The sequence below is a fragment of the Anastrepha obliqua genome, unplaced genomic scaffold (assembly GCF_027943255.1).
Source record: "Anastrepha obliqua isolate idAnaObli1 unplaced genomic scaffold, idAnaObli1_1.0 ptg000012l, whole genome shotgun sequence".
NCBI lineage: Eukaryota > Metazoa > Arthropoda > Insecta > Diptera > Tephritidae > Anastrepha > Anastrepha obliqua.
The window spans coordinates 4,707,135-4,718,233 of NW_026562179.1; the positions used below are offsets into that span (position 1 = coordinate 4,707,135).

General features: G+C 36.8%; 1 pseudogene; it reads right to left on the reverse strand.

The window, feature by feature from the left end:
- Positions 1 to 1,450: 1,450 nt before the first annotated feature.
- LOC129251321 (uncharacterized) lies at positions 1,451 to 5,866 on the reverse strand (annotated as a pseudogene).
- Positions 5,867 to 11,099: the final 5,233 nt, after the last annotated feature.

Consider the following 11,099-nt stretch of genomic DNA (forward strand, 5'->3'; position numbering starts at 1 on the left):
AAACGGGTAAGCAATTTATCGGTGATAAGTGTGCCGCTGTTCGACGTCAATCCCTTCGAGCACCATCAACTCCCGTCAACCTGGATGACGAAATTGCCACTGCTGATAATGTACCTGTGAATCCAGCTAATCTAAGTGCACAGTTATCACCACATCAACAACTGCCGAAATCAACATCATCTGATGACGTAAACAAATTAGATATCAGTCTGAAAACAATTATCAGAGAAATTGCTGCTCTGAAATCAGAAAATGCTCGTGTGATGGCTGCAATTAGCTCTCTCAAAGTGGATAAGCAATTGCTGATTTCGCAAATAAGTGAATTGTGTGCAGAAGTAAAAGAGTTACGAAAACATCTAACGGTTGATGTATCCTCTGCTCTGGTACAGCTAACCGCTGAGGTGAAAGACCTTAATGGTTGTGTTCTTGCATGGGAGTGTCATGCAAGGAACACAAAAAATACGAAAAGCAAATCGAAGAGACAGGAGCCACTGCCAGTGATTGCTGCTACGTCGCCTGTAAACGTGTCTATTGTTGCTGCTCCGCATGGTGAGACTAACCGCTGAGGTGAAAGACCTTAATGCTTGTGTTCTTGCATGGGAGTGTCATGCAAGGAACACAAAAAATGCGAAAAGCAAATCGAAGAGACTGGAGCCACTACCAGTGACTGCTGCTACGTCGCCTGTAAACGTGTCTATTGTTGCTGCTCCGCATGGTGAGACTAACCGCTGAGGTGAAAGACCTTAATGCTTGTGTTCTTGCATGGGAGTGTCATGCAAGGAACACAAAAAATGCGAAAAGCAAATCGAAGAGACAGGAGCCACTACCAGTGACTGCTGCTACGTCACCTGTAAACGTGTCTATTGTTGCTGCTCCGCATGATGAGACTAATTCGTTTTCCTCTGCTTCGCACTCTCATGCTGCTGCTGGCGATGCGCCGCTCTCTTATAGCGCTGCTGTTACTAATACAGCTAAAGTGAAGCTGACGCCAATTGCTGCTGCTGCTGCTTCTACGTCCGCTCTCCCATCAACATCAACTTGTAAAAAAGCGTCGGCATTGCCGACCTCTCTTGCACCTACATCAAATCGTACACGTGAATGGAAAACCGTAACTAGAGCTAATAGGAAAAAGGTTAAACAACCTTTAGTTATCGGTTCAAACCAAAATAGTGAGTTAAGTGTAGTTCCTAACATGAAGTGGCTGCACATATCGTCCTTCTCAAACACTGTGACAGCTGCCGATATTGTGGACTATGTTGGAAACATGCAGAAATTGACCGCAAATTTCTTTCCTGCTATATACTTATCAAAAAGGATACCCCCGTAAAAGATTTCAAGAAAATCAACTTTAAGCTAGGCGTATCTGAATTTTCCTATGATAAGCTTTTAAATGCGGATATATGGCCTACGAACGTAAAAATTCGGCGATTCACTTTTTTTCAAAAAGACGTCACTCCACCTCTAATTCCGTAACTTCTGCAGCTAACTCCATCGCTAGTAATAAGTTGTTAAAATTGTATTTTCAAAATATATCTGGACTTCGGACTAAATGCTCCACGGTATATATGAAAAGTTCTTTCTTAGACTTTGATATTTTTGTATTCGTTGAATCTTGGCTGAATGAAAATTTCTTCTATTGTGAAATTTTTGACCTCAATTTGTACGATATTTTCCTTAAAGACCGTGACCCTGTCAAATCTGGATGTTTCAGAGGAGGTGGTGTTCTCATTGCTGTTCGGAGAAAATTTCGGGCATCATTGGTTACACTTACCAATTCTGACACACTCATTGATCAGCTTTGTGTACGTGTTTATGGCTCATCTGGATCAGTTTATGTGTGTGCATCCTACACTCCGCCGAATAGTCCGGATTATTTATACTTTGCACATGCTGACAATGTTGTGTCATTAGCATCAAGCATAGCTGATGACAGTCACCTTTGTGTCCTTGGTGATTTTAAATTATGTCGTCTGAGTTGGTCCCCACTTAGAAACTCGGCTGCTTTTATGGCTTCTAATGTAAATTCTTCAGCCGAAATTCATGTCATTGATAGCTTTTTAAGCATTGATTTATCACAAATTAATGGTTTTTATAATAGCCTTAATAGAATCCTAGATCTAGTGTTCATTTCAAATAACATCAACTACACATTGTCGGAAGGCATTGCTCCCATATCTTTAACTGATAAACATCATGTTCCTCTCTCTCTTGAGTTGGAATTTTATGAGTTTTCTGAGGTATCCGATGAGCCTAACATAAAATTTAACTACAACTTATGCGACTTCTCACTTTTTACCGAAATTTTATTAAGTATTGACTGGGATAATGCCTTCCACGACAATGATGTTACCTCTTGTTTTCATTTTTTTAAGACTAAGGTTTCTGAGTTGTGTTTGAAGCACATTCCTGTTTATCATAAGAAAGTATATAAGACACCTTGGCATACCAAACGGCTTAGGCGTCTAAAGAATCTAAAAAACAAATTTTCTAAACTGTATAATTGCACTTCTCAAAATTTCAATGCCATTTAAAAGAGTTTAACTGTTTGAACAAGTTCTTATATAGAAATTACATCTTGAATTTCGAAAACAATATTATTATATTATTTCGGATTCGAAGGCCTTTTGGCAATTCATCAAATCAAAAAAGTCTTGCTCAATGGTGCCAAACAATGTTTTTTATAATGGTAAATATGCAAATTCTGCCATAGAATCTGCCAATTTATTTGCTGACTTTTTTTGCTCTAATTTTGAACCCGACTTAGACTCCGATTCTAGTTTACCTTCTAATAGTTTTTCACCTCTCAATTTTGGGACTTTGTGCCTATCTGTTACTGATGTCGTCAAGGGTATTATGAAGCTTAAGTCTACAACGAAAACTGACTCGGATGGCCTTTCGGGCATTTTGTTGAAGAATTGCTTGTGTCTCGCTGAGCCTCTTACAATTATATTCAACAAATCGTTGTCCTCTGGTATTTTTGTTGACGACTGGAAATTTACTTCCGTTACGCCTATATTTAAGAGTGGAAATAAAAATGATGTTAGCAATTACAGACCGATTTCGAAGCTTTCGTCTGTCTCAAAACTTTTTGAGATAACAGTGAGTGAAAAGTTATGTTTTGCTGTCAAAGGCCTAATATCTACCAACCAGAATGGTTTCGTTGCAAGTCGCTCCACTGTCACTAACTTGTCTATTTTCAATGATTACTGCATTTCAGCCTTCCAGAACAGATCTCAAGTTGATGCAATTTATACAGACTTCTCTAAAGCGTTTGACAAAGTATCGCACCGAATACTCTTGTCGAAGCTTGCATCATTGGGTATACACTCCACGTTTTTGTCGTGGATCAAATCATATTTGTCCAACAGGCACTGCGTTGTAGCCGTTGATAATACGACATCCCGTGCATTTATTGCATCCTCTGGTGTCCCACAGGAAAGTATTCTAGGACCCCTCCTCTTTATACTCTTTATTAACGATATTGGTTCTTGCTTTTCGTTTGCAGAACACTTGTTGTATGCTGATGATCTTAAAATATTTGCGGTGATTAACAGTGTTAGGGACTCTGAAAAGTTGCAAACCGACTTGCACAATGTCTGGAACTGGTGCTATTTAAACCGTTTGTCACTAAATATTAGCAAATGCTTTCACGTAAAATATGCTCAATTAAACAATACTTTGCATGCTTCGTATAGTATTGCTGGCTTACCTTTGCAATCCGTTGAGAAAATTAAAGACTTAGGCGTTATTTTCGACTGTAAGCTGAATTTCACCAGCCATGTTAACCACGTCATAAGACGATCATATGCGATGCTAGCATTCGTACGCCGAAATTGCTCTGCATTTACCAACCCACACACTCTCAAAACATTGTATTGTGCTTTTGTTTGATCAAGATTAGAGTATGCCGCTATTATTTGGAGACCGTACCAAATAGGTCTGTCTAATCGGATTGAGAGAGTTCAGAAAGTCTTTCTTCGTTTTGCACTCCGATCCTTAAACTTTTCTGAGCCTGTACCATCGTACCGCTCTCGATGTTTATTAATTGACTTAAAACCACCTGATAGCAGACGATCTATTCTATCGTACTCATTTATTATTCGTATCATTTCAGGATCTATTGATTGTCCTTCCCTTTTAAGTAAAATTCAATTTAAAATACCCAATATGAGGCTCCGACAGTATGAAACCTTTAAAATCGGCTTCTCGAGAACCAACTATGGGGTGAATGCTCCGATTCCTAGGGCATGTGCAGATTTAAATATGTTTTTCAATTCTTCTGGTGCTGATTTTACATGGCCGTATGGCATCTTAGTCAATCATCTTAAATCGTTCTTTTCTTAGTAACTACTAACCTATTGTACATTATCTTAATATAGTCTGTAAGAATGCATCCATTTAAAGACAATAAATAAATAAATAAAATACACATCAGGTATGGGGTATCTATCTGTGATAGTTTGAGCGTTTAGCTTCTGAGAGTCTACGACCATTCTGCGCTTAGCTTTCCCTTGTTCATCGGTACCTTTTTTAGCGACTGTCCAAATGGGAGAGTTGTACGGACTTTTGCTTGGTTGGATTATTTTATTTTTTAAAAGTTTTTTGATTTCTGTGTTAATGAAGTCATTATCCAACATAGGGTACGGATATTGCTTGGTCCAAATAGGATATTCGGATTTCGTTCTAATGGTAGCTTGTATAGTGATAGTATAACGTAGCACTTCGTTTATGACTTCATTTTTTTTGCATAATTTTTTCAATTTCTGCAATATACTTTTCATTATTAACTGTATAATTTATTTTTTGGACAGATTCACTTTCTTTCTTGGCCCTATATTTATAACTGAGCTTGTACTCGAAAAGGTCGATCTCTGCTTTATTTTTCTAAGTCCCTGTTCACCCAGAAGCATATCAAGTTCTTCTAATGCATCTGTTTCAAAAAATGTGATATTATGTTCTAATAGTGTTACAATTTTTTTTGATTTTGTTATTGAATAACCGTGAAGGGTTTTCACTTTTACAGGTTTAATGGAAATAGACTCACCGATGCTGCATTTTGTACTTATGTAATTCTTGGTTGCTCCAGTGTCGATCAGGATGTTAATTAGTTTGCCTGTATCCCTGCAGTGGCGTTGCAGACACGGCAAATCATTTATGCGCCTAAAAAAAGCACTGCCTGTTTCATATTCATCATTTTCGTATTCTGGTGCAAGCGATTGTATGTAGTTTTTCCTCGCGTGTTTGATTCACACGTTGTACCTTCTGTTGTGTGTTGTAGTTACGAGATGAAGGATTTCGGTCTCTTTTTTGAGGATCACCTCGAAATAGATTATTCGCAGCTAATTTTTGCATTTGGCGGTCATAGCTATTTTGTTGTGGAGCAGAATGATTCCTATTTGCGGATCTCGTGTACTGTTGTGATGGATCTACGTCCATTGGTTCGTGCTGTTGCCTGGGTGCAGTTTGGTTGTATTGCACCTATACGTTGGGTCTGTACCTTTGTGGTATCTCGTAATATCTTCTGCCTTGGTTTTGATACTGCAATGTACTATTATATTGTCTGTGCTGATTATATTGCGGAACGTCGAACTGTGAGTTCACGTTATCGTGGTATATTGTACTTGCGATAGCGTAAGCGCTTTCTAAGTCATTTGGATTGTGGCTATATAGGGAGGGTGCCGCTGGTATATTTGCTGTTCAGACCAAGAATGAATGTCCTTACAGCTTCCTTGTTCGCATATTCTTTCATAGGGGATGGATTTCCTGAACTATCCATCTCAAATTTAGTGAGTGCAAGATTAAGTGCCTTACTGACTTCGCAATGGAACTCTGCCAAGGTTCTTTTTTCCTGCCTTATTCTCTTCATTTCTTCGAGCAACACATGCAGTGGTCTCTGGTCCGCATAAGTGTAATGGAGATGGTCTATTATATATTATCATAAAAATGGAATTTGGTGTCGCGGTTAATTAAAATGTCGGCTGCCTCTCCTTGAATTTTCGAATGTATAATAGAGAGTGCCGTGTAGTAAGTGGGTGTAGTAGAGTACTTCTTTATATTTTCCATGTGTGTCCAGGCACGTTTTCTCCATGACCGATATTGGTTCTTATCGCCTGTGAATATGGGTAATGTTTTGAAAATTTCTATGTTAATTTGTGACTCATTGGTGATATGTGGTGTACAGTCCTGGTATTGATTGGTGACAGTGATATTAGATGTTGCGATGGAACTCAATCTATGTTCAGTTTCAATGAGTCCTGTGGTCAGAGCAGCGATTTGTGCCTTTAGATTAGCGATTTCCTGTGCAGTCATTTCGGAGTCTATGTCCAACGATAAACGTGATAAATTGAATATTGCTTGTCGCTTTCTTCGCGATTCCAGTGTGATGTCTGTTCAGGATGTGCTGTTCGTATTGCTTATCACGTTGCTCTAATTCCTGCTCTTATTCCGATTTTTCAGGAATCCAATTTTTTCCTTCTTTAGGAACGGGGAATTTTTTACTTTTGTCCTGTAATGCAGGATATGGCTTGTTCAAGAAAGAACGGACGAGCCCCCAGTTAATATCCCTTTCACGATATGAGAAAAAAGAAATATCTTTTTTATATATTAACGCCGAAGTGCGTGTTTATTTTCGATATTCTTAAGACTAACTTGTTACAGAAATCTTACTGCTATTTATACTATTTGAATGCGGCGGTTGTTATCGCATTGCGATAATTCGTTGCTGATTGTGTATTGTTTACTTTTACTAGTAGATAACTATTTGAATGTTTATGGTTTGTTTTGGTGATACCGAATTTCTATTGTTGTTTACTTGATAATGTATGTGAAAACAAGTCCTATCGGCTTGATGTTGTTTACTTGATAATGCATGTCTATTGACCATGGACTGAGTGATTATCATTCAATTCAGGTTCAAGTCCTTGCACAATTTTTTTTTTTTTCAAAATCAGAAAAGTTTGGTAAAATTTTTGAGTTTATTTTAATTATAATTGGTTTAAAATAGTGTTTTTTTCTGTATTTGATAATTGAAAATTTCTTTTCGGTATAAAATAATTCTTACTGGATATGACCTGATTTTTCTATAAATCAATCAAAAAGAAAATATGTATATATAAACATGCATATAATTAATCTCTTTCGTCAAATCCAAATTATATTGATGAGAAAATATCATTCGAATATCCGTCCATAAACCCAGCAAAACCTGCGTGACCGAAACTCTAACATAATTACACTTTTTTGTATGTTACAAACACATATGCACTCGTATTTGTTTGAAAATCGACTTTTTTTGGTTCTCTGTCACCTTTGGAAAATGTGTAAGCAGTAAGCAAACTTTATTCATATATTTTTTCTCATTTTTGCATCAGTAAAAATAAAAAAACGCCGTAGCCGAATGGGTTGGGGCGTTAGTTCGAATTAAGAAAAACATTTTTCTAATAGCGGTCGCCCCTCAGCAGGCAATGGCAAACCACCGAGTGTATTCTGCGATGAAAGAAACCTCCTCATAAACATATCATAAAACAAAATAAAATAAATGTATAAAATTTTTTTTTTTTGTGATTCCAACCCAGGATTTTGGACCGGAAGCCCATATTGCTAGCCGTTCGGCCAACGCGCTATGTTGTCGGCGGTGCGCTAAAAGTTATTTTGTCTGTCGCCACGTTTATATGTAACTGGCCATGTATGAAGGGGATAGAAAATCACACGCACACAAAATTTTTCGCACGATTTTCCCAACGCTCTTAACAAAGTGATTGTAATGAGCAATGTTCGGTGACCGTTTAACGGTCACCCGTGACGGTAACGTGACCGGGCCTCTTCTTGCTGGGAGGCCAAACGCGTATACACACATACATATGTATATAAATACGCATACAAACTTTCAACGAACGCAGAATATGTGCATATAAAACAACAAATCGAATAAATTACTGATTTAGAAAACTTCATTAGCACTTGAAGATTAGCGCAATCATGAAAAACGTGTCGTGTACGTGCTACATCGTTCCGTATTTGAGTCAGGTTCAAGTCCTGTACACATTTTTCTTTGTTCAATATTTTTATTAAATTTTTTAAATGAAAACTTCTTAAGAATCGTTGGGAGTGATTTGAGACTCGATGAAACGAAACAGCGACACTCTTGGCTATGCGTTATATGTATGTTGATATACGTATATGTGTGTGGCTGCGTACTGCTGAGCCACGCTTGTATCAGAGAATGTTAATGCAATGAGAAGGTGCAAATGTTACTGTAAGCTTTTTTTAGTACAATTGAGATTTGAAAGATTTAAAGTAAGGGAATTTAGCACACCGAGTTTATAGACACCTCACTGACTTTTGCCCACACAAAAATTAGAAACACCACACATCTTCCACCTCAACACACAACACATTTCTCACCTCGACATTAAACCAATTAAATTTTTACTATTTTCGTATTTTTGAAATAATAAGCGAATACGTAAAATTTATTACATATTTTTTTTTTTACTTTTATTAAAAAAAAAAAAACGATTTAAAAAAAAAATGTATAAAAAAAGTTTGCGCCGGGAATTGAACTCGAGTCTAACATGTGGCGAGGAAAAATAAGCGGTGCGTTTATTTCTTCGACTGCTTATTTTTTTACCATTTTGTTACTTTTGAAATGATAAGCGGATACATAAAATTTATTACAAATTTTTTTACGATTACATTAAAAAAAAAATTTAAAAACGAAAAAAAAAAAAAATTGCACCGAGAATTGATGGCGAGTGACGTGGGGAGGATAAATACGCAGAGCGTTTATTTCTGCGCCTGCGTTGTGAACAAAAGGTTTTGTGCATGCGCGCGACGCGAATAAATTTTAATAAAGTTCTGAAAGTAATTCATGAAGTTTTTCATTACACACATATGTACATAAATGAACGTATACTTTATATGTAAATAAATGAAGGTATATGATAATATACATAAGTACATAACATGTATGTACATGTCAATAGGAGGTATTTGCATTCAGAAAAAAAGAACGGTTTAAGATAAATCAACACTTATTTTATATTGTATGTCAATTTGTAGTTTATGTATTCGACTACATTTACATAGATATGTATGTATGTATGTTCATTTGTATATGAAAAACAATAATGCACAAGCGCAAGAACATCATATCACATATGCAAGTATGCCCAAATAACCTTGACTTATGTATGTACACATATCACAGCACATCACATTCTTACAAGAAATCAAATACACATACGCACTAGTGAACGAGTTTCTTCCTAACAAGTGCAAAAACAATTCTGCTCTATGTATGTATATATACCCACTTTATGTCCTAACATATATACATACATATACGAGTATACCTACTTGCCTTCTAAACTTCCTACAAAATAATTGTATTCATATGTTACTACATCCATGCACGTTCATACATTCATGCATATATGCGCGAGCACAGCGCTCCCTTCTTGCTTCCGTGTACTTTTGTCTTTCACCAGTCGATATTCCTAATATTATACTTACAAAAACACAATACTTTGATAGACGCAAAAGCAACAGCAAGCGCAACGCGATGGCCGCTTTGCCACAACACATTCTAAAATGTTCTAGAACACAACAAAAACACATACCTCACATGCGCATGTCGCCCAAAGCTAAAATCTAAGCCTAGCGACTACAAAAACAAAGTAGATTCGTAGACGCAGTCGCAGCGGCCATGATTCTATCAGCGACGGCGCTGAACAATTTAGAACAAAAACAAAAAGTTCATTCATAAGTTAGAGCTCATATTTCAATTTCATTCATAAAACGAGCCTCCCATATGCCAATTTTCGCGACCATTCGAAAATAGTCAATATTGGAATATTTCGCGTGGAATTATTTGCCAATATTTGATAAATCTTGAATTTTTGTCATGTCGAGTGGCCGCGGCTCCGTATGTATGTTTGCACCCTTATATGTATGTAAATATGTCTTCTAACTGTGCGACAGTCGCGAGTTAATGCGACTTCCAGCGAATCACACATTGCTGTCCGCAAAGCCGCATATATGTACCTTATGATCAGAAAGTACCGGGAATGTTTAAATTAAACAAAACAGAGTTAAATTTCAGGCAAATTTATATTATCCCCTTCAAAATATGACCCGTCTGAAGCAACACACATGTGCCAACGTTTAACCCAGTCCTCCAAACACCCCCGGCAGGCCGATTTGTATTCTCTTTGAGCGCGTTATCATCATGCAAAATCTGAGAATTGTTTGCTCACATTTCCGGCGGTTTGCAACATACAGCATCTCTCAAACGCTTCAAAACAGATAAATAATATTCTTTATTGACTGTCTGGCCCGATGGAAGGTACTCATGGTGGACTATGCCTTGGCAATCGAAGAAAACAGTCAACATCACCTTCCCGGTTCTTTTTGCTCATAGGGTATACATATCCCATCTTTTCACTGACGGACAAGAAGACGGTCGCAGTTGTTGTTTTTTATATGCATACATTTTGTGTTCGTTGAAGGTTTGTATATATTTATATATATTTTTATACATATGCGTGTATGCGCGTTTGGTTTTCTAGACGCATCCATGGATATTAGAATATTTTTTCATCAATATGTGTATGTAAGTAGTTCAGATTTGACTGAAGAGATTAAATATAGGAATGCATATTCATATGATTGCCTTTATGGCTGTTTTACATATAAATTAATTCAAAAGAAGTATGAACAATGTTATATAGAAAATAAATTTCTAAATAACAGGTATTAGAAAAACCTGAATACACTATTTTAAATCAATTCTAATTAAACCAAATATAAAAAATGAAATAAAAATATCGAACAAAAAACTGTGTACAGGACTTGAACCTGACTCAAATATGGGACGATGTACTGCATACACAACACGTCTTTCACGATTGCGCTAAACTATAATTACTAATGAAGGTTTCTAAATCACTCATTTATTCGATTCGCAATTTTATATGCACATATTCTGCGTTAGTTGAAAGTTGTGTATGCGCGTTTGGCTTTCTGGACGGATATTAGAATGATATTTTCTCATCAATATAATTTGGATTTGATGAAAGAGATTAAAGACATATGTACAT